This window comes from Phocoena sinus, chromosome 6, assembly GCF_008692025.1.
Source record: "Phocoena sinus isolate mPhoSin1 chromosome 6, mPhoSin1.pri, whole genome shotgun sequence".
NCBI lineage: Eukaryota > Metazoa > Chordata > Mammalia > Artiodactyla > Phocoenidae > Phocoena > Phocoena sinus.
Genome location: NC_045768.1, coordinates 27824848 through 27850079, shown reverse-complemented (window position 1 = coordinate 27850079; position 25232 = coordinate 27824848). Strand labels below are relative to the sequence as shown.

At 38.1% G+C, this 25232-nt stretch overlaps 1 protein-coding gene across 3 annotated transcripts in view; it reads left to right on the top strand.

The window, feature by feature from the left end:
• Positions 1–25232, top strand: part of SLC44A1 (solute carrier family 44 member 1) — a 219178-nt gene that overhangs the window by 25832 nt on the left and 168114 nt on the right. The gene's annotated exons all lie outside the window — the stretch shown is intronic.

Below are 25232 nucleotides of genomic sequence, written 5' to 3'. Positions count from 1 at the left end.
TGGTTTCCTCGGTATCTCTTAAGTCCCCGTTCTTGATAAGACAGCTAATACTTTCATAATTTTCAGTGCAGTACTGTGCAGAGGCATCTTCATGCACCCCCTTCCAGTCAGAGAACTGCCTCTGATTTTTGTGGGGACACTTTGTGTCCTTCAAAGAAGAAAATGAGCCACCATTCACTGTCCTGTGTTAGATATAACTATCCTATTTACAGATGAGAAAATAAGTTGATAGAAGTTAAAAGTCTAAAAAGATTTAGCTGGTAAGCAGATTGGGAATTAGAACACAGGTCTTATGTTATTTCCTTTCCTCTATTTTTTAGGTATCTCAAATTCCATTAATGGCCTGTGGGCCAATTGAAAAACAATGCACTTTATGCAGCATTGGCTAGTACGTATGCTGAAAGTATGCCTTCCCCATCTGCTAAGGGATACAGGCAAATTCAGAGCCTCTGGCCTTTCTCGTGACATATGAATGAAAATAGGTAATAAAAAGAAAAATAAACATTATTTTATACCACATTAAATATTATGTTAAAATACAATAATTCCATTCAACATATTTAGTTTTTAATTTTCTTTCTCATATTTTCACCATTAACATGGTAATTCTCAAAAGGGCCTCCTCCATTTGGCATAAATTATTCCTGTTGGCTGGTAATTTTGATTAGAGTAAGAGTTACCCCAAATTTATTTCTAGGACGTATAATGTTGATGAATTAGAGGTAGGGGTGTTATTCCTTATTGTCACTGTGGTTAATATGGACTGCAGAGATGAGTGGATTACATTTTTGCTTTATTAATACTTGTCAGGGAATTCCCCTGACAAGTCCAGTTGTTAGGACTCTACTTTTTCACTGCTGAGGGCCCGGGTTCAATCCCTGGTCTGGGACTAAGATCCTTCAAGCTGCACAGTGAGACCAAAAAAAAACCAAACACTTGTCAGCTAGGTGTTTTTTGTTTTTTCAGTTCTGATTGAACAGGTGCCCACTGATTTGAAAAATCCATATGTAAACTCAGGATGCTGGGCTCTTATACCATTTCATGGTGGATGATTTGTGTAAAATTGCAACTGAGTGAATTTCATTCAAGTAATAGGAGTTTTGAAGGTGTGAGTCCATTTTGAAAAAGCCTTATGTCCTGTGTATATTGTCTGATTCCTTACCAGCCATCACAGAGCAGTGATAGTTCATACGATTGTATATGTCAATATCATAGTTCATTAAGCAGTTTGGCATTGCTTTGTTTTTCCCTCAACAGAATGTGCCTACATTTTTTGTTCTGAGTAAAATATTAATAATAAAATACTTTTCCTGGTTCTGATGGTCTTCAGAATCAAATAGCATTTTTAACTTGTAAGGAACCCTCAGCCCTATGTCTTCTGCATTTTATCTACACCCTCAGTCACATGGGAACGTATACAATAGTTTTCCAAGTTATTATTTCTCTGTGCATACAAATACATTTCACACCGCTAAAAGATAGGATTGGGTGGGGATACCATTGATGTTAGAGTTAAAAGTAGTGAATAAAGCTAATAAAAAACAAAGGATCTATCCACTGGTAAGACTTTGCTTATGCTCATTATAGCAAACTCGTATTCATGCATTCATTAGATAAACCACTAATTCTCATTTTCCTGTAAGCAGTATGAAGGTTCTCCTTTCCCGCTTTTATTCTGTTTAGCACAATATCCTTTATACCAGCATTAGATTCATAGTTTTCTCTGGACTCTGCCCTCTGTTTATTCATCTGGCGTTTGTCCACTGAGCAAGAACTGTACTGGAGGCATACTTTTTGAATGAGCATCTTTACTCTGGCCTCCCTGCTTTTACTTATGATTGTCTCCTTTTTGGAATTTTTCTCCTTTCTGTCCAAGTCCTATCCTGATGAGCCAGCACATATTCTTTCCTTTCAAGGAGCCTTTCTTTCCTTCTTTCTTTTCTTTTCTTTCTTTCTTCTTTCTTTCTCTCTCTTTCTTTCCTCTCTCCCTCCCTCCCTCCTTCCCTCCTTTCTTTCTTTTAAAGGTTACAAACTACAATGCTAGTTTTTTTTTTTTAATTAAAAAAAATTTTTTTTGTTTGACTGCACCAGGTCTTAGTTGCGGCACCCGGGATCATCCTTGCTGCATGCAGGAAGTTTAGTTGCAGCATGTGAACTCTTAGTTGCGGCATGTGGGATCTAGTTCCCTGACCAGGGATTGAGCCCGGGCCCCCTGCATTGGGAGTGTGGAGCCTTAGCCACTGGACCACCAGGGAAGTCCCCAAGAAGCCTTCTTTTTGGTCAACACTGATCATTCCCATCCCTGAACACTTAGCACTTAATCATACAGCGTCCTGGATCTTGTTATCTGAGTGTTTCATGTCATCTATCTATAGAAATATTGACCCTTTTTAAAGAGGATCCTGTCATTCTCGTAAGAAACACCTATCAAAAGTTTACCTTGCTATATAGTGTTATGTGTTTTACACATATTATCATTAGTCTCAGTGTTATAGATGAGGAATTAAGGACACATTGGTTAAGTGAAGTGCCCCCAAGGTCAGATAGTAGTTTCTTTTTAGTAGAGCCAGGATTTGTAAACAGGTTTGTCGAGCTTCAAAATCTGTGTTCTTTGTATTCTGTGAAATTCTTGGTGTCTATAGTTCAAACGTGTGTGTATGTGAACAACTAGGAGAATTAAGTAGAAGTCTGAGTTTCTCTGAACACGATTTCCTTCTTTGATAGACATTTACTCAGTTCTGCTACCCCATGGCATTATCATGAGTCCAAGTTGTGAAGGATAATAAGTTAGCTGTTCCTGTTCTCAAAGCTCTTGAATCTAATGGGTAATTTAGACATGTATATTGTTTCCTACATATAAGGCAGGATGAAATAAGATCTATAAAAGGAAATGAAACAGGCGTGTGGGTCCATGGAAAAGCTTATCACTTCCACCTGGAGGAATTAGGGATGGTAGTAGAAGTTAGCATTTGTTCTGGGACTTGATGGAATGATAGAAGTTGGCAAGAAGATTGTGTTCAGAGTTTGGACTTTGAAGCTTAGAGATTGGGGTCCAAGTTCTTACACCACCACCTACTAGCCAGGTAACCTTAGGAAAATTAACTAAAGCTCTGACTTTTTTTTCATTTAGTAGTAGCACTTACCCGTAGGGGTTGGTGAGAAGACTATAGGGATAAAATGACATGTAAATCTCTTAGCATTTTGCTTAGCATAAAATAAGCACTCAGCAAATGTTAGTTAAAGTAGGTAATTTTGGGGGCTTCCCTGGTGGCGCAGTGGTTGAGAGTCTGCCTGCCGATGCAGGGGACACAGGTTCGTGCCCCAGTCCAGGAAGATCCCACATGCCGCGGAGCGGCTAGGCTCGTGAGCCATGGCCGCTGAGCCTGCGCGTCCGGAGCCTGTGCTCCACAACGGGAGAGGCCACAACAGTGAGAGGCCCACGTACAGCAAAAAAAAAAAAAAAAAAAAAAAGTAGGTAATTTTATTAATGAGAAGGGCATGAACAGAGGCTTGGAGGAAGCTTGATGATGGTTATTGAGTTTGTGGAAGGGTTTTTTCTTCTTTAGTCAATAGGTAGAGCCATTAGAGTTTCTGTGGTTTTGTTTCGACAGAGAAGTGATGTGTTGTAACCTGAATTTTAGGAAGATAGCTTAATAAGAATGGAAAAATAGACTGAAGTGCAGTGGAGGAGTGTAGGGAGACTGTTGATGCAGTAGACAAGGGGAGAACTGGTCAGAGTCTAAACCATTGCAGGTGAGAGGGGACAAAAGCGGAGCAAGAGTGTGAGAGCTCGCAGGCTTAGAAATAGCTTCCTGTTATTTTATCTCAGTATCACGTGGACTACTACCAAAATGTATTATGCTTATTGTTCAGATTTTAAATCTTTTTTTTTTTTTTTTTGCGGTACGTGGGCCTCTCACTGTTGTGGCCTCTCCCGTTGCAGAGCACAGGCTCCGGACGTGCAGGCTCAATGGCCATGGCTCACGGGCCCAGCCGCTCCGTGGCATGTGGGATCTTCCCAGACCGGGGCACGAACCCGTGTCCCCTGCATCGGCAGGCGGACTCTCATCCACTGCGCCACCAGGGAAGCCCAGATTTTAAATCTTTATACGGCCATTGTAAAGAAAAGCTTAAAGGATAAGATAATCCTTTATAATTCCAGCACATAGAAACAACCACTATATGCTTTAGTTCCCTTACAAATTTACAATGATGCCCTTCATATCCCACGTTAGTTGAAATAATGGTTTATTCTAATCTTCGTTGTCACTTCAAGTCTATATAAATGTGATCATTTTTGTTATTTTGAGGTGGTTTTCTTTTATGTGTCTTTTATATTTTGTTGTGACAGAGCAATGGAAGACTTTTTGTTGTTGTCAAATCTGTTTTTGGCAACTTGCATATTGAGAGTAGCTGAAATTCCAGATTTCTGTAACTTTCCTTGATTCTGTATCAATAACTAAATGAAACCATTTTTGTGGCACTGGCTTTTTTTTTTAATAGATCACCCTAAAATGGCTAAAAATTTTTGTTGTGTTTCTAGAGTTTTTAAATCTAGAATTAATTTTAATTTTGAAGTAATTTTATTTATTTATTTATGGCCACACCACATGGCTTGCAGGATCTCAGTCTCTATTCCCCGACCAGGGATTGAACCCGGACCACAGTAGTGAAAGCACAGAATCCTAACCACTAGGCCACCAGGGAACTCCCTTGAAATAATTTTAGATTTACAGAAGAGTTGCAAAGAGTATGAAATGTTCCTGTATTCCCTTCATCCAGCTTCTCCTAATGTTAACATCTTACATGATATAGTACATTTATCAGAACTAAGAAATTAACATTGGTACAATACCACTAACTAAACTACAGCCTTTATTCAGGTTCTCCTAATTTTTCCACAATTGTCCTTTTTTTTTTTCTATCCTAGGATTTAATTCCAGATCCCATATTGCATTTAGCCATCATGTTTCCTTAGTTAACTCCTTCAGTCTCTTGACAGTTTCTCAGGCAGTCCTTATATTTCATTCCCTTGTCCCTACTGAAAAGTACTGAAAAGTAAGTGCCTATGTTTTTAAAGTAATGAATTACATAATTTGAAATCCATACATGTGTGGGCCCATGTGAAGTTTAAATTCTTAACAGTAATGAAATAAAACAGATCTATAATATGATTTAAAAATTAATCAAAGTCAGTTTGAAAAACAATTGAATAAACGTGTTAATCCCAAAAGTGCAGTTACAGGCCTGGAGCTACTCGTATAGTGTTCTTGATCTAATAAGAGGAAAGTGACGCTTAAGAAACAACCATATTCTGCAACTCTAGGTGGATAGTGAGGCATATTTCAATATATTATGACTCTAGGTTTACATCACAGATGGTAGCTCCAGGGTTGATTTCAACACTTTCATGAAAAAGAATAGGTTTTCACAGCATCAGGGATAGAAAACCGAGTTGAGCTCATGTGAGAAGTTTTAGGATCGTTCTAAGCTTTGCGAATTCATCTTCAGAATGCCATGAATATTGACTTTTTGTTGGTCGGATTTTGCTTTCAGCTCTTGCATTTTGTTCATGAAAATGTGAGCCATGCCAGTGGGACAAATGCGTGATGATTCCAGCCTATCCCCAAGGGATGACCTTCAAAGGCAACCGCAGATACTGACAGCCTGATTTCTTTTTAAAATGTGTGAATTTCTTTTGAAATTGATTTATAAGATTCTTTACTTTTTAAATGCAATGATTTCGTTGAGTGTGGGGCTGATCTGCTGTGGACAGTGAATGCATTCTCCAGCTGCTTGATTCACATGTCCAGTTTTAGTCAGAATGCTCGTATTTCCTTGGTCATGTCAGCAGTGCTTCTGGGTTTTTTTTTTCCCCCTGCAGTCTCAGATTTGCTGTGTTCAGAAGTCTTGCCACATTACAGAAGAACAATCTTGTGAGTCGCTGGGGTGTCTGACAAGTCGAACCACTCAAAACCCTTTCAAGTGTCCTTGATCTGAGGAAGGGGCTCAGTAAATCTCTTAAACAAGTTTTCACAACCTAGCCATATGACTGCATTAAAATAAATTTCTGTGAACTGCTCACCTTCTTCCAAGTATTCCTTGAATTTGTGATGGTGAAGGCCATAACCTGGAGCCATCTTTGTCACCTCCTTCATCACACCATGCAGTGAACCTTATTCAGTCACTTCGCAAGTAGTTATTGAGTGAGAACTATTCTAGGTACTGGGGATGCCGCAGAGAACATCAAGCTTCTTTTCTAGTGGACAGGGCAGGTACAGAAATAAGTAAAATACATAGTTTAGCAGATGAAGGTGCATTCTGCTATGGAGAAAAGTAAGTTAGGGAAGGGGGATAGGGAGTGTGTGTGTATTTGCGATTTACAATATGGTGGTCAAGAAAAGCCTCTCTGTGGTGATGATGTTTGAGCAAAAACCTAAAGGAAGTGAGGGGGCAAGCCACCTTGATTACCTAGGAGAGGAGCATTCTAGGCAGAGGGAACAGCAAGTGCATAAGTCAGGAGATGGAAGCAGGCCTGAGAGGCTGGAGAGGCTACAAGGCCAGAGTGGTTGGAGCAGTGTGTGGAGGGAAGGGAACAGGTCAGAGGTGGTTGGTGCCAGAGCGAGTTGGGTCTTGTAGGCCATTATAAAATCTTTGGCTTTTGATCTGAGTGAGGTTGGAAGACATTGCGGGCTTTTGAGCAGGGGAGTAACGTGATCTGGCTTTCTGAGGAAAAGGGCTTCATCTTATTGAAACTGGTGTTGAGGGGACAAGGATAGAAGCAAAGAGAAATCTATTGCAGTGACTCAGGTGAGAGATAGTGGTGGTAGCCGTAGAGAAGCGAGGACACATGGTCAGATTCTGGACGTGGTTAGAAGGTTGAGACAGCAGCATTTCGTGATGAATGGGGCACATGGCGTGAGGAATAAAGGCCATAATAAGGCTTTTAGTCTGAACGCCTGAGAAGGTGGAATTATTGTTTACAGAGAAGGGGAAGGCTGTTGGTGGAGCAGGTTGTGCAGGAGAATATCAGGAGTTTGGTGACAGATGTGTATTGTAAATGAGACAGTGGAGCCCGAGTGTGGCCAGCCTCTTCACGTGAATATACTTCAGAAATTTGCACACCCCCTCTCTTCACTGCAGGTACTCCATCTATGAAAAATGATTTAAACTTTTTAATATTTAACTCAATTATCTTAGATTCCTTGTTGGCAGGTACTTCGTGTCCGTTAGCTGCCTGGGTTAAAAAAAAAAAATCTCCAGTGGGCTGCACTGTGATAAGCAGGTTGCATTAGACCCGATGGTTCTAGGAGGAATGCAGATGTTTCTCTGCCACCCCATACAGGCGGACCTGGAAAATACGAGAAAACCTCAACAACAATTTAAAAATAAAATAAACTCATGTTGTGCAAATTCAGGTGCTAAAAACAACAGGGGTGATGGAGAAAGAGAGTTGGGACAGAACACTTAAAACTAAGGAATTTTGTAACCAAGTATAGTCCTAAAAGAAGTACAAAGGGAAACAAACAAACAAACAAACAAAAAGCCCAGCACAGTTTACTGGTGTTCGCATCCGGTATCACAGTCAGAAAAATCTTGTAGCCTTCAACCCTGGAGCTTAATGCTCTCTTCTTTGAGAAGTGGGTCTTATAGGATATTTCCTTCTATCAGAGACCTTTTCATCAGAATTAAATATCTGGTCCAGGACAGAGCCTTCTTAATTAATCCATTGTTTTAATACAGGGAGCAATGTCTCTGCAGCTTTTTCAGCTGCATTTGCACCTTTGACAGGTAGCTTAAAAGAAGGAAAGTGTAATGGTTTTTTCGAAGCCACTAAATCAGCCATCATTTAAAAGTAAGTCACTTCTGTAGATTTTTTTAGCTTTTTTCCCCTGCTGAAGGTCTTATATTGCTAAAGCTTTCTCTTAGTAATCATGAGGAAACTTGATTCTCACTGCTTGGAAACATTAACGTGCTGGGGAAAATTGCACCTGAGCCAAAGTGACTTCTCCATTATACTGACATCATTCATCTATTTGTCTGTTGTGTGTGAGGTAATGCATGTCAAAGAAACACATTTTTTGCAGAACAGACCGTACTACGGACCTAGGATGCCTTTTAGCTGACATACACACCAGGACCAAACTCAGACCTACCTCCCTATTGGATAGTCTAGAATTTTTCTGTTTCAAATAGGAAGTTGGTAAGAAAAACCCTAAAATTATCTCAGTGGTATACTCAAAACACATGTGAAAGTTCAAAGTCTCCTCCTTTATAAAGCTGTTTTAAAGCTAGAAAGTTAAAAACTACATCTTTAATAAGATCCACTGCCTTGAACCAACAGCCAATATTATACTTGACAGTGGCACACTGGAGTATTTTCTCTTTACTGTCGGAGCACATAAGCAAGTCTTCTATCACTATTAGCATTGTTCTAGAAGTTCTGACTGATGCAATAAACCACAAAACAAAAATAAGTATAATGATCAGAAAGGAGACAACATACAAAAACCAAGAAAATCAACTAAAAATTATTAGTAAGAGCTATATTTGGTAAGTATACAAAAACCAGTAGCTTTCCCAAGTGTCAACAATAACCAGTTGGAAACATATAATGGGCAAAATATCCCATTCACCTTAGTAACAACCAATACAAAATACTTTGAAATAATCCTAATAAGAAATATGTGTGATCAAAATGAAGAAAACTATAAAACTTTTCTTGAGATTTATAAGATAAAACTTGAACTGGAGGAATGTACTTTGTTCCTAGAGGCAAAAAATGGAATATTGACATGATGTCATTTTTTTCCCAATTAATTTATAAAGTTAACATGGTCTGGGTTAAAAATACATATATTTTTAGAGGGGCTTGGCAAAGCAGTAAACATAAAGAAGAGACCAATATCAGATAAAAACGCTGTAGCAATCAGTAATGTGTTACAGTTTAGCAGAGTGGCAGTGAGTTTAGGTGTTGGAGGGAAAGTATTTGGATTTTAGGTTTGCGGCTTACAGACATGTGACCATAGCTCAGTGACTTAATCTCTCCAGACGTGAGTTTCCTCACCTGTAAAGTGTGCGATTAAATGAGATAATGTAATTAAAGAACTGAGCAAATTCTGGTACGTGGAAGTACTCAAAAAATGTTAGCTACTATTGTTTAGTTGTTGACACAAGAGCAAAATAGGTCAATGGAAGAGTGTAAATGTAAGGCCGTAGTGTAAACAAGAATTTATTATTTGTTAAAGGAGCCATTTTGAATCAACGATTGATTAGCTATGATATTTAGTTAAAAGGTTTTGGATAACTCATACATCAAAGTTAATTTCATGAAACCATAAACAAGTAGAAGAAAACAGTATTTATCAAATAATTGAAGAGTTTAAAAGCAGTGAGAAAAGGTCCAAAGTCAAATTTATTTGGCTATGCAAAAACTTATTTCTATATAAAAGAAAAACTCAAATTAGATGACAAACTGAGGCACAAGTAGTGGTGTACTGGTTAATGTTTAACAATCAGCTCTGCAAGGGAAGAAAGAAAATGCCCAGATTTGTCACATTTGCTGATTTCCACCGTATAAATACTCCCACCAGGCTACCAACATGAAGTCGGTGAGCAGGAGTTGGGAAGAGATGTGCTTTGCTGGTGCTCGGGAGCTGGTGCACGCCAGCTGCAGCAGCCTATACACAGATGTGCCAGAGCGTGCTGAGAAACCACCTGGAGATCAACCCCGGGCCAGAGCACATTTCTGCTTGAAGCTGCCTTCCCCAGGAAGCACACAATAGAGACAGTTGGGAATAAACATCCACTGTATTGGACCGTGGAGGGTTTCTTGAGCTGGACTTGCACCAGCATGGGGTGCTGGACCTGCAAAGGATCTCTGGGGTGGAAAGATCCCGGTGGGGTGCTTGGGACCTACTCTAGAAGTAGCCCCTTTGGGGCCAAATCATACAATGGCGGAGGACTAAGGGGAGAGGTGTTACTAGCCAAACGCTAAGCAGAAAAAGAAGAGTTGGAGTAGAGCAGAGGGTGTTTTCCCCTTGATTTCTTCTCCTTCTAAAGCCCATGATATTCTTGGCAGTGGTGCATGTGTTTTTCTGTCTCTGCATATTTATATTCTCATCTCTGTTTTTTCTTCTCCCTTTGATACTGTTCAATTACTATGACAGTTTTCATAAGTGAAAGCACAAAAGCTTGTGTCTAGACAGTGATAAGGTGACCTAAGTGATATTTATAGTACACCAGCAGGCCACAGATGGGTCTCATTGTGGCCAAGGAGCCATGGTATTGTCAGGATTGGAAGCGGCAAAGTATGGAGCCTTGGAGTCCTATCTCATGTTGGATGGAGGGATTCTATCAGGGGCTTGCACTTTTATTCCACAATGGATTACTAGCTGGTCATTTTGTAACCCAGTCTTAAATGTACCGTCTTAGAATAGGTTGTTTCTTTGTGATCATATCTGTAGTTCTAATAGAAGATTGGTTTATTATAAGGTCGACTTTGTGTAAAGAAGCAGGATTTAACTGGATTTTCAGAGAAGTGGATATCTACTGAAGACGGGAGCAGTGTTGTTAGAAGTTGTATAGTTGTTTGAAGCCTGTGATTGAGAATCATTGTTTTGGGCAGTACAGAAAGAACCAACTGACATAGAGATGGGAATAAAGGTGTGGAGAGAGAGGAAAAAAAAGTAGTTACTCTTAAGGGGTTAATAAATAATTAATCTTAAGAGAAAAGTAGCTTTAACAACCACATAGAGGACTGACTGATGGGAAAGATAGTTTGCCAGAACTGGATACAAACCAGTTAAGATATAAATGACATCTGCCTGAGCTTGAGACTTGGCTTTGGAGGTGGACAAAAATGGTTTCTTCTGAATGGGATATTTTAATGACTCATTGGGCATGGAGATTTACAGATGCTCATGTTTTCAGAGCATTTATTTATTCAAGGTTGGTCCATTAACATTCATTATTCTTGGTTGATTTTTTTTTTTTAAACAGCAAGTTTAGTATCTGTCATTTATAGGGCTATTAATTTGATGATTCCGTGTTCCTCCTCACTTATTTGGCGGTTTCTAGTCTTTGTGTGAGTTTTCTTTAATCACTTTAGGTCTTTAACTGGTTTTCATTAATTCTGCTTCTCCTGGGAACCTTTGCTGATTGTGAAACCATTGTATCTCAGGATTGGAAGGGACTGCAATAGTTTTCTAATCCAACAGTTAATTTAATGCTTGATTCCCTTGTATTGTTCTTTTCCATTTCAGACTTAAATAACTGATAATCTTGATTTTGAGTAGCTGGATTTACCTAGAAGTAGGATTTGGGGGCTTCGTGACAGCATAGCATTAATAGACCCAGTAGTCATTTGGAGATAACCAATTAGCCATACTTTCGGGTGGCTGAGGGCCAGCTGGTTACCTGATGATGAAATATTGGCACCATCCAGTGGCTACTACTACAGGGTACTCCGACCTTTAATTTTAAACCCCCGGCTGGGGATGGGAATGTAGTTGGATTTAGGATCCAGAGTCTAGGGCCAGGCTAAACCTAGGACTCATGCTCCTAGGGCTTTCTTCATGATTCTGATCTATTCATGCACAGGGAGAGGGTGTTGGTTGGTGGTAGGATAGAACCAGCCTCTTTTCTTTCAAAGTTAGTTGGCTAAGGCCACTCTGCAGTTCAAGGAGCTGCCTATTTGTAAATTATGCTGAAATGCTGGGAAACATTCTCTAGAAAGCTGCTAAATTATAGCTCTTTAATATTTTCTGCTTATAGAATTTGAATGCAGGGTCCTTGGTGTGGTTCAGGTTTTACCAGGCTGAACCTGGAAGCTTGGCCAAGTATTGTTTTGAGGCTTTGGAGGTTCAGAAACTTGATTTTGCTAGTATGTTAAGAGTAAATGCTTTCGTTAATAGTAGATTCATGTAAACCAAAGTCTTAAGACACGTGGATCGACTCAGGAGGCTAATTTATTAAACTTGACATACAAACCAGAAGATTTTTGTCAGCTTAGCTAGTATTAAGGTAAAGCCAAATTATTATTTAAGAAATACCATATTTATTCCTAATAGAAAAGTAGTGTGGTTATTAAAAAATCCAATGAACATGTAAAAGTAGAGAGTCCTTTCTGACCCCACCTCATGAGATAACAGTTGTTCACAGCTTAGTCTATATATATTCTTCCAGACTCTCTGCATATACAATAACCTCTATTGCTCCACTGCTTTATTTTCTATAGCTCTGTAGTTATGTTATGCACACTGCCTGTCAACTTGTGGGAAGCCAGAGGACAGTGAGAAGGTTGCCTAACGTCATGGAATGAGATGAAGGGGAGTAGGCTGGATGACTCACGGCACAGCAGCTTAGTATCCTGAATTGTCTATTCAGCATTCTAGAGTCTGCTGCCCTGGTACCCCTTCCCCAAGACAGTTTGGAAGAGCAGTGTCAAAGTGTATCTTTTAGACCGTTATTTCTCAGTGTAACTGGCCAATTACAGATTGTGGCACCTAAGAGGTGCTAAATAAATAGTAGCTGTGTGTGTACCTTCCCTGTCTGGTCTCTTTCTTCTGACGAGTACGTTCTTTCTGTAGCTGTGTTTATACCACAGTCTAGTTTTTGCCTTGGTGTGTGTGTTCTTTGGTCTCTTCAAAAGATGACTTTTCTCTCTCTACTTGGTCTATTTTACCTTTTATTTCAGGTTTCTGCAACCTTGTTTCTCTTTTCCCCTTATGCTACCTACAGAGGAATTGAACTATTACATGAAAATCAGCACTTTATCTAGTAATTCTTGTAACTTCTGATTTCTCAGAAAAATGTTTGCTTTCATCAGATTTCACTGTTACCCAACTCTTTACCTTAGTTAAATTGTTCTGCTTTTATCTTGTCTACCTAATGGAACTGTATTAAAAGTGTTCGTATGGAGTCTATAATGAAATCAGTAGAACTCCATATGTGAGTGGCCAGAATGACCCCCTTTTCACATGATTTTTCTTATACATATAATAACTTTATTGATGTAATTCATATACCATACAATTTACCCATCTAAAGTGTACTATTCAATGGTTTTGAGTATGTTCACCGAGGTTTGATCATGACTACAGTCAATTTTAGAACATTTTCATCATCCCCCAAAGAAACCCCATAGCCATTAGCAGTCATTCCCCATTTCCCCTTAGCTCCCATCCAATCCTAGGCAAACACTAATCTATTTTCTGTTTCTACAGATTTACCTATTCTGGACATTTCATATAAATAGAATTATATAATATGTCCAGTTTGGCTTCTTTCACTTATAAAGTTTTCAAGGTTCATCCATGTTGTATCACTACTTCATTCCTTGTTATTCCAAAATGTATATTCCATGCTATGGATCTACCACATTGTATGTATCTGTTCATCAGTTGATGGGCATTTGTATGTGCTTTCCTAATAGCAAAGTAGCATTTTAAGTACTATTACTCTTGAAATCCAAACAAGTGTTATGCAAAATATAGATGGAAGTTACAGAAGGCTAGGAGGAAACAACAGTTTGTTTCCACCGGTTAAACACCACTGCAGGTGTTTTCTTCAAATATCAACAGTAATATTTGGACATTTGGAAATTATTTTTGAAATCAAAATACAAAATATGTTAATAATATCTTATTCTTGGTTATGTCCTATAATTCTCCTGTAAGAAGAAATATTAACCATGCAAAACATCAGTTTAGATAAAATAAGCCACAGAATTTACTATAGTATTTTTGCTGTGCATTTGACCGTTGAAACAACATGGGTTTGAGCTGTGTGGGTCCACTTATTTGCAGATTTTTTTCAACAGTAAATACCACAGTTCTACATGATCTGTGGGTGGTTGAAGTCTCAGATACAGAACCTCGGATAGGGATCCACATAACCTCAAATATGGATCCACGTAACCACAGATATGGGGGGGCTGACTATAAAGTTATATGCAGATTTTTTTTTATATGCAGATTTTTGACTACATGGGTATGGGTGTCCCTAACCTTTGCATTGTTCAAGGGTCAACAGTAATTCTTATGCCTCTCATTTTCCTCTTTTTCCTCCTCCCTTCCAATACCCATCTATCCACAGTGTCCATACAGGATATGTATTTTTTTAATTTTTAAAAATCTTTAATTTTTTAAATTAACATGTAGTTAATTTACAATGCTGTCTTAATTTCTGCTGTACAGCAAAGTGACTCAGTTATATATATACGTATTCTTTTTTATATTCTTTTCCATTATGGTTTATCACAGGATACTGAATATAGTTCCCTGTGCTATACAGTAGGACCTTGTTGTTTATCCATTCTATATGTAATAGTTTGCATCTGCTAATCCCGAACTCCCAGTCCATTCCACCCCTCCCCACCCTTGGCAACCACAAATCTGTTCCATATGTCCACACAAGGTATGTTAACCATAGTAAGCAAGGCCGAGTGGGGTGATCATGGGCCTTAGGGCCCAACTACCTGCTTCACATCCCTGCTTTTTTAGTGTTTATTGGCTGTATGACTTGGGCAATTTACTTAACCCCTCTTTGTCTAGTTTTTTCAGGAGAAAACTGGGAATAATATAATAGGATCGACCTTACTGGCTTGTGAAAATTAAATGAGTTAATATGGATAAAGTGTCTGGCACATGGCTTATGCTCACTCATACTAGCTATAGTCTGCATTTAGTGTTACAGTCATTAAGTACTCCAGATGAAACAGATTATTTTGGTAATCTTCTTAAGGTTGATCCATGACCTTTTTCTACCTTCAATAAACATACATTTTTGTCTATCATTTCAGCAACCCTCACATGTGAACTCAAATGAATTGTTTATTTATAGAAGGGAGGAGAGACAAGGTAAAGCCTAGAGATGAGGAAGGTAAATTAGCAAGAGAACAGTAGAAAGGTGAAAGTAAACTAATGGGCTCTCGGAGTCCCAGCCTAGTTCTTCTCAGGTGGAACAATTATTTATTGAATGAATGGACTTTTTTTTTTATAATTTGGTTAACTGTGGTTTTAGGATTGATGTTTTCTTCACTTCCCTTAAAAAATTTATGATATAAGAAGTCATTTCAGTCGCTCTTATTGTGTTATCATTTGAAAGTTACTATTTGTTTCTTATGTTTACCTTGATTATCTATAAAACTGTGCACTCAATTTCTCCCGGTTGTATTTCCTTTACAACATTTTTCACTTTCCAAGCACACATTTTAGAATGTATACAATATGGGAGCAGTTTTAAAATGTTTGAGATGATTGTTTGCGAGAATTCACTTTTTAAGATGATTCCTGGGGAGATTTTTCTCATAGCCCTTTGGGAAAGGATGTTAACAAATGGTTTAGGACCTGGTCTAGCCAGCAGCTTTACTTTAATCCTGAAAACAGCAGTGGATGGTGTAGGGAGAATCATCTTTACCTTAGAAGTGGGAAGATCGTGTCAGCTGATCATACTCCTATTTGGAAGAGGAGCTATGATTCACACCCAGGTATGTGTTCCTGCCTCCCACTACACTGGTGATTTCCTCTCTAATGTTTATTAGAGTGTATTACCTCTCTGACGTTGCCAGTTCTGCATTTTTCAGGAGAAATCTTGCTCTTGCCTAGGTGATTATCAGCATATGGCTTTCTAGTGAAGTTTGAAATGTTCTGATCTCCTGTCAATAAGTGTCAGATAGAATGACCTGAATATATTCTGGTAGTTTTCATTGTGCATCTATTTATAGCTGACACTATACTGAGGAAGTAGAAAAAGCATGATCTGAAGAAATGGGAGCTAATATTCCTCTTTTTTTGATATTTCTTCCATAATTAAATAGCATTAATAGAAATCAAAATGAGAAAAATGCATTATAAGTCTAACTATTTAAAAATTGCACTATCCTCGTCTAATGCTTTTACATTTGCATATACTATTTTATAAATTGTGTCACCAGAGCATGGCATAATTTCATACCATGTTTTTGAACACAGCTTTTTATCATTATCATTTTATATGTTACTGTGCAAAGTCTTCATAATTACCCTTATGATTGCTTAATATTCCATTCTCATTTTTAATTATTTTCTATTATAGATAGTTAATTTCTAATTTTTTCTCATAATATCACTATATTGGACATCTCACGTGCAGCTATTTTAATGTTTTAGATGATTTCTTTGGGTTTTTTAAATGTATCATCAAATTACTTTCCAAAGTGTCAAACCGATGTACATTGTGTTCAGTTTCAGCATAGTTTTTTTTTTTAATTGAAGTATAGTTGATGTACAATATTAAATAAGTTACAGGTGTATAATATAGTGATTCACAATTTTTAAAGGTTGTACTCCATTTATAGTTATTGTAAAATGTTGGCTGTATTCCCTGTGTTGTACAATATATACTTGTAGCTTATTTTATACCTAATGGTTGGTTCCTATTAATCCCCTACCCCTATATTACCCCTCCCCCATCCCTCTCCCCACGGGTAACCACTAGTTTGTTCTCTATATCTGTGAGTCTGCTTCTTTTTTGTTACATTTACTAGTTTGTTGTATTTTTTTAGATTCCACATATAAGTGATATCAGTATCTGTCTGATTTATTTCACTTAGCATTAATACCCTCCACGTCCATCCATGTTTTTGCGAATGGCAAGGTTTCATTCTTTTTTATGAGTTTCAGCATAGTCTTAAACAGTGCTACCAGCCTTTACTTCTGAAAGTGTTTTTCAGTGGGAGCATCAATCCTAACCATGAACCCTTATGCTCTGGTTTCCAGAAATGTATTTTGAGAGAGGTTGGCACTGTCTGTATTCACGTCTCCCAGTCAGTGTGACCAGATACATTTTGGAGAGTCTCACAGTAAGGTCTCAGAGAAGTCCTGCTCAAAAGACTAGATTTCATTAACTAGCATTTCTAAAACGTAGTTAAATCTGGAATTTATTTTTCTTACAGAACCTACTGACCAACATCTTTGGGAAATGTTATACTTTACAATATCTGTGGGAAAAGGAGCCAGCCTGTGATGCAATAGAATGCTTTTTAAGGAAATGGTCTCATGCAGAGAGACAGTGAGGATGTTTGCCCTAACATTATGCTACTTGAATGGTGAAAGACCTCACCTTGTTCATTCATCCATTAAATAAATTTGCTGAGAGCCTATTATGGGCTAGACACTGTTCATCTACTGGGGATATAGCAGTGAATAAAACCCAACAAGTCCCTGCCCGAAGTAGGCAGTAAGGTAGGAAGAATGGCCATTATATGTTCAGCCACTTAGGGTAAGATTCTACTTTCATGTGGAATAGGCTTTCACTTGAAGAATATTAAGTACTTACTGATCCCTGATTTAAACAAAAAATAGAAACATTATCCTTACCCTCAAAAAGTTCGTAATCTACTGGGGAAGCAAATAATTATAATGTGAAATAACAATTACGGTGATGGTGGTGTGTACACAGTGTGTTATAGGAACACGAAAGGAATGTAATCTATATTTTTGTAAATTATTTAACTGTGATAAGTATTTGTTCCCTTGAGAGTTCTTAGGCACTGCTGCAGAACTGAACATATATTTATTTCTGTGCACAATTGCTATGGACTAAAAACTCTTCATTGGCAAAGATGAGATCTAATTTTGATTTAAGACATAAACTTACTCATTTCCACTCACCTCTTAGCTATGTATATGATCAGTGTAGTCTTCATGTTTCTTCTCCGTAAGTCATCATTGTCTTCATAAGTCAGTTCTTAGCCATTCCATCAAGGAAAGGAAGCAAGATTGGAATGACTGACAGTCCTCTTTTGAGTACCTGTGAATTCCTGCTTTAAAAGAAAGGGTTACAGTATAGCAAGAAAAGTCAGTAAATCCGTTAGCTATATGGAAACTGGCTGTACTGTAGCAGGTTGGAGGTGCAAAGTACAATTCTGGTCCTTTCAGTCTGCCCTTGGTGTCCCCAAGTACTGAAGATGTTCTGACACTTGTAGGATGTGATGGGGGGGAATGAAGCCCATGAAAACTGTATAATTAGAATAAAACCAAATAGTAATTTTAAATTAAAAACATTGCTTACAGATGATTCAGAAGAAAGGCAAGTTAGAAATACTGTTAGAGGATTACAGACAAGGCTTATCTGTAAAACTTTGATCATGTTTTATTGGTCATGGAGGTAAAAGATGCTATTAGCTATGTTGCAGGACAGGAGGAACGTGGCCTCTGCCCAGTAATTATCGTGTGCTTGTGTGCAAGAAAGACAGCCCCTGAGAAGTCTGATGGAAGAAGGACAACTCTAACAGACCCACAGTTATTTTTTTTTAGGGCATTCAGGGAAAGAATGAAGTCATTGGCAACATATCTCCCATGATCTTTCTGTCACTGTGTAAATACATAACTTAGAGCAGCTCTAGTTGCCATTTCCCCCTTTTTCCTTAAATAGATGAATGTTTGTGATTTAGCATAGAGTTCATGAACTAAGAGAAGCAGTTGGACACAGATGCCTGTATCTTTCCACTCAATGTATCTTATTACCTTTAACTGCCTGTTAAAATCACAGCTCTTATTTTTACCTTGCAAATATGAATTGCCATCGCCAAGCTTAGCAAATGAAATGGGCTACTTGTGGCAACTGTAAGGAGTTATGCACTCCAAATCCTTGAGAGAGCTTTCCCAAAGGACAGGCAGTGTCTTTCAAAATCCTATTACAAGATTTTAGTTTCAGGTGCTATGAACAGAAAGTTGAAAGCCTCCATGTTTTATTGCTGCCCAACTTCATCAGGTCTGCTCACTCTTTTCAAGAGTGTGGCAAAAATGATACACATCAGCTCTTTTATTCTTTTATTACTACTCTGCGCAAATAAAAGCATTTTGTGGAATTTAATGAACCAGTATGTCCTTGGAGGGAGCTTTGAAGATTTGGAGTGTATGACTGTTTGTCTTGAATATTGGAGGTTTTTGTGTAAAACAGATGGGCATGAACAAAATGAAGTCCTCACAGATAGCCCAATGCTTGCGACATATGTACTTAGATCATGAATGTCTGTAGCAGTGACCTTGGAGATGGATTCAGTGACTGCTTTAGAGGCTTTCTAGTTGTGCCACGGAGTAGCTGGGAAATGAAAACTAAAGTAGAGCCGCTGGACAGGGTACTAGGTAAAGACAGGTTTATTAGGTAAATGACAGGGAGCCTGTAGTTCTTTAGCCCATCAGAAATTCCAATTTATAGCAACTCTGGATGTATGCGACAAGATAGTACTTAACTCAGTATTAGTAGGAATCTCACCAATGACATCAACATGAAAATATTATTCTAGTAGCTTAGTTAAATATAGCCCTGCACTAATTGTTCCAGAAAACAAAGGAAGATACGTTTTCTCTTCTCCAAAACTGAAAGGCTCCTTTCTAACTGGAGCAGCCATAAAATGTAGTACAGAGAAATCTAATGGGTACAAAGTGAGGAAAATGGCTGTTTTTTGTTTTTTTAAACCAACTTAATGTTCTGTTTGTTTACTACTAAACATTTCTGAGTGGAATAGTTCTTGTTTGGCAGTCAATATTTCCCCATGATAGGTAGCGAGAATTTTTAGTATGTTTTGGACACAAAAACACATTCTATTTTAGACAACAGAGGATCATTTTTTAGTGTTTGCTTCAGAAGTTTATGAGGTAATTTCAATAAATCTTGCAAATGTTTGCTTAATGGTTCCCTATCTCTAATCCTGCAGTACTTTTTACACATCTCTATTCTGACATCACTCACATTATCAATCCTTAGTTTGCCTCTCTCGCTAAACTAGAGCTCCGTAAGTGTAGGGGCTATCGTACATGGCTTTGGATCTCAGGTTCTTTGTGTGGTGCTCAGTATTTATTTGACAAACCAACAGAATGCTTAAGAGTATTACCTGACAAATTAAGTAACTTCTTAGTATAACTGACAATACCATTTTTTTTAGCACATTTTTCATTATTTTCGAACCATGTTTACAAAAATCTGGTGTATCAAGGAAAGACTCATAGCATCAGGTAATACTGTTACTAGATTACGATAAGAATCTTTTGGGAATCTTTGTACATCTGCCTTAATTAGGAGAGAGTCATATAGACGGTATGCAGAGCATAAAAAGAGGGCAGGGAGCATTTGATCTTTGCCATTAGGTATCACCTGGATCTTCTGACTTCCTGGATTTTGGACCCTACTTGTTTCCATATTTGAGACCTAGCTGACTCTTTCTGTCTTAACTCTGGATTGTTGCTGTTGCCTCTCTGATCCTTTTACATCTTCCTGATCCAACCAGCCCTGCCTACTTCTGTGAACTAGATTCACATCTGCCAGACTTTTTCCTACCTGATTTGTTCGCTGGCTTGGCCCACCCTGCTAGCCCTATTACTGCTGATGCCCTCCAGTGATGCCTGATTTGACTAACTGATTGTAACATATCACTTGTCAAAATCTTTGTGTGTGACTATTATCTAAAAAAACAGTTACTCAACAACTGTGACTTCATTAGGAACAACATGGAAATTTTTAAATTTTATTTATTTATTTATTATTTTATTTTGGGCTGTGTTGGGTCCTTGCCGCTGCGCTGGCTTTCTCCAGCTGCGGTGCGTGGGCCTCCCATTGCAGCATCCACCCCCATTGCGGAGCACGGGCTCTAGGCGCCCGGCCTTCTGTAGTTGTGGCATGTGGGCTCAGCAGCCGTGGCTCGCGGGCTCCAGAGCGCAGGCTCAGCAGTTGTGGCGCACAGGCTCAGGTGCTCCGCGGCATGTGGGATCCTCCTGGACCAGGGACCGAACCCGTGTCCCTTGCATTGGCAGGCCGATTCCCAACCACTGCGCCACCTGGGAATTCCCAACATGGAAATTTAAGACAAAACTTTTTTAGGTTTATTTCCTAAAAAAATACACACCCCTATCATATCAAATTCACCAGAAGGCCTTGGTTTTAGCTATTAGGGTTCATAGTGAATGTGAAGTCTAGGATATATATAGTTGCCTGTACTATGACTTCTGTAAGATACTATGGGAAAAAAAATTTTTTTTAATCTATGATGTAGAAAATATAGGAAGGAATGTGAAGATGTTAAATATTGTTCCTAACTTTAAGGATATGAATATAATACAAACATAAGGCATACATCAGCTGTGGTCTGACTTAGATTTATTTTTTATGGTCTAATACTAGCGTTAAAAATTGTAATTCTGCTTTCTAGGTTATTAATCTTGTAGAGTGTGCAAGAAGACTGTAATGAGAATGTTGTTATACACATATATTCACACGCTTATTTTTAAAATACTTTATTATGGAAAATTTCAAAACTTCATTTTACAAGTCTTTATTTCTTTGTGTATATCCAAGTTTGTGTCGTATCATATTCTTTTGGCCTGAAGAGCATTAACATTTTTTGTACTTCAGGTTTGCTGCTGATAAATTCTCTTAGGTTTTCATTGAAAAAGTCTTCTTTTCTGAGAGACATTTTCTCTGGGTATAGAATTCTGAGTTAATAATGTTTTTGTTTTTCTTTTTAATTCTTTCAGTAATTTAAAGATGTCATTCCATGGTTTTTTGCTTTGCATAGTTTCTGATAAGAACTTTGCGTAATCGTTGCTTCTCTGATTATAGTGTGCCTTTTCCTCCCTCTTGCTGCCATCAAGATGATGTCTTTATATTTGGTTTTCAACATTTTGAATATAGTTTGTGTAGGATGTGTTTGTATGCAGGCATGTGTGTGTTGTATTTATACTGCTTGGGATTCTCTTAGCTTCTTGGATCTGTGCTTTGATTTCTTTTGTTATTTTTGGAAAATTCTCAGTCATTATTTCTTTATTCATTCCCTATGCTCCCTTTAATCTTCTTTTGGGATTCCAATTACATATATGTTAGACCATTTGCTATTATCCTGTAGTTCTTGGATGTTCTGTTCTGGGTTTTTAATTTTCATTCTCTTTTTCTTTGTGTTTCACTTTGGGTAATTTCTATTGACCTATCCTTGAATTTATCGATTCTTTCCTTGGCAGTGTCTAGTCTACTGATGAGCCAGACAAAGGCATTCTTCATCTCTGTTACCATGGTTTTTTATTTTTAACATTTTCTTAACTCTTTCTTATAGTTTCCATCTCTCTGCTAGAGTTTGGGGACTCAGGTTTCAGTACTGAATTTTCCACTTATTTTCTTTGAACCTTGGTTTTCTCTTTTACAGAGCAGCAAAACTGGGAATATATAATAACAACTAACAGAATTGTTTTGAAGATCAAAACAATTGATCTTGGGCAAGTCAGGCAAGTCCCTTCCTTTCCTTTCCCTAGGTCACTTAAAGGCTTAGACTGTATGATTACTTTGGTCCTATTTAGTTCCTGAATTGTAAGATTCTGTGAATGGAAAGGGACCTAACATTGATTGACAGCCTTTATTAACCTCATGTAGAATTTGAGAAAGGGATAAAAATCACATTTAAAAAGTGCTTTTGCAAAACATTTTACTTTTGCTAGGTCTATGTGGATTTTAACTGGAAGAAACAGAGAGCATTAAATCCAGTTACCACTTGGTTAAGTCTGTTAAAGAATCATTAAATTCTTTCAACTGTTGGGTTTCCTGACTTGCTTGAAAAATTTCATGGCTCATAAAACATCTCTCTTTTTCGCTGTGCCTATAGGATTTTAAATTATTGTATTGGGTTGGCTCCCAAATTTTGCTGTGTGAGGAAAAACTAATGGAGGTGTTTTTGCTCTTTACTGACTAGTGCAAAATGAATGATATTTTCATCAGATTTGGTTTTGTGGCCACAGACCTGGGTTGAAATCCTGGTTGCACAGTTGTGAAACCTTGGTCTGATTACTTAACTTTTTTTTTTTTTTTTTGCTTTTTAAAATTTATTTATTTATTTTTGGCTGTGTTGGGTCTTCGTTTCTGTGCGAGGGCTTTCTCTAGTTGTGGCAAGCAGGGGCCACTCTTCATTGCGGTGGACGGGCCTCTCACTATCGCGGCCTCTCTTGTTGCGGAGCACAGGCTCCAGACGCGCAGGCTCAGTAGTTGTGGCTCACGGGCCTAGTTGCTCTGCGGCATGTGGGATCTTTCCAGACCAGGGCTCGAACCCGTGTCCCCTGCATTAGCAGGCAGACTCTCAACCACTGCGCCACTAGGGAAGCCCCTGATTACTTAACTTTTGAGCCTGAGTTTCCTTAGCTGTGAAATAGGGATGATACATACATCAGAGAGCTATTTTGAAAGTAATGTGTATAAAGCTTTGGGTATAGTGCCTAGTTAATAGTAATCAATAACTGAAAGCATTAAAAACAGTAGCTAAAATGAAAGATGCCACCATTGAGTCAAAATTTTAGTAATAGAAGAGGAAAAGGTGAATTTAATATTCTTTCTGTCCTTTTAGTGGAAAGGTCCACCTGGTAAAGGGATATTTTTACAATAGCGAGAAGGTTAACTGAAAAGTAAGTATTGATAAATAAGAATTATAACCAAGAATTAGTGCTTACTGTGTGACAGATGCTCACATTTAATCCTCAGAATAGCCTATGAGGTAAGCTGCCCCTCCTGGAGAAGCCTTTCTTTATCTGAGTGAGGTGACTACCTCCTTTTTTTGTATTCTTCTACTCTGTGTTGTACTCTGACTATGTTTTATATGTAACCCCTACCCCTTCTCCACTTCTCATCCCCAGTGAAAGGTTTTCTATGTATTTGGCCCAGAAGTGGCCCACAGTAAGTTGACTGTTGAGATATTGAATCTTTGTGTCTTTTTGGTCAAAATGAAATTCTACCTTCTTTATGTTATAGGTAAAAATTTAAGCATTAAAAGCTGAATGTTGGTCTGAAGTAAAAATACGAAGAAAATAGTTGTGGATAAAGAAAATGCTCAATCAGTCTGAGACTTGCCCCCCGCCCCCCTGCCTTCCCCTAATACATACTGTTTGTTAAGATAAACAAATATAGTATTTCAAAGTAGCCGTTGCTCTAGAAATCACCTTAGAGTAAATGTAATGAATTTCAAAGATGTGTCTAAATTCTGTGTTTGTAAGTAATTTTACTATAATGGGTATTATTCAAGCTTGAAATTATTTAATACAAAGAAACATTCTTTATTCATACTATGAACAACTGTCTTCCAAAACACAGACCACAATGTGTGCATTCTTATTTGAATAACACAGGGAATAATGTCAAATTATTTTTGCAGTTTTTTTGTCATTGCACAAATTTTCACAAAACTGCATTCCTGACCATAGATTTTTAGAGTTGGAAGGAACCTAAGAGATTTAATCTCACTTCTTCCTGCCACCCAGGGAGATGAAGCATTTTATCCAAAGTCATGTAGCTAACTAATGACAGAGCCAAGGAGAGGACAGAGTCCTTTATCCAGTTGCCATAGTGTTTTATTCCTCTGGAAAACACTGCCTACTCACTCTTGGTTTTTAATGCTAGTTAGAGTCTTGGTGTGAGGTTTTTTTAACATGACTAACTAGTGCTCTTTTGTTTTCTTGTGTGGGTGTCTGGGAACAAGCTATCAAGGGTGGTGGTTTTTGTTGTTGTTTGTGAAAAACTAACAGTGTATAAGACACTAAAGAAGGGAAAGGCATTTGTCTGGTTAGCATTTAGGGGTCAGGAAGGAGTGGTTGTAGCTCCAGCGCTTTGCCCTCAGTATCCATACGCAGGTATTTTAAAGTTGGGTTTCATAACCTGGGGTCTGAATTCCCTAAACTTTTAAGAAAATTATGCAACTATATGCTTATCTCCTAAGAAAAGAATCTGTAGCTTTCATCAGGTTGTCAAAGTTAAAAACTGTTTTAGAAGGAGAGAAAGCTAAGCAAACCTGATTAAGAACTGGGTCCCCACTCTTGAACTCTATGTACTAATTATACTAGAGAGCTCTCTTATCTCCTTACCACACCTTGTGCTGGTGTCCTTTCCTACTGACAGGCCTTCTCCGGATAGCTTCCTGGATCTTGTCATGGAAGCCACTGGAGGCCCTGGCCTTCTTTTTGCAGGAACTTTTCCCATAAGTTTCCCAAGGCTACCTTCTCTCTCCCTTCTCTGCTTACTGTTTCCAGGAAAAGGTGTGAGACTCAGGGATTTTTGTTCATTAGAAAGCTCAAGAGTGTTATTTCAGTTACATTCTGGTTAAAGGGAATTTGCGAGCTGATTTGAGAAACTAAGACTATCGCTGTATGAAAAAAAATGCACTCAATTCCAATCAATACTTTGCAAGTTAACTTTTAGAATGCCTTTAGCTTTTTAGTTAGGGAATC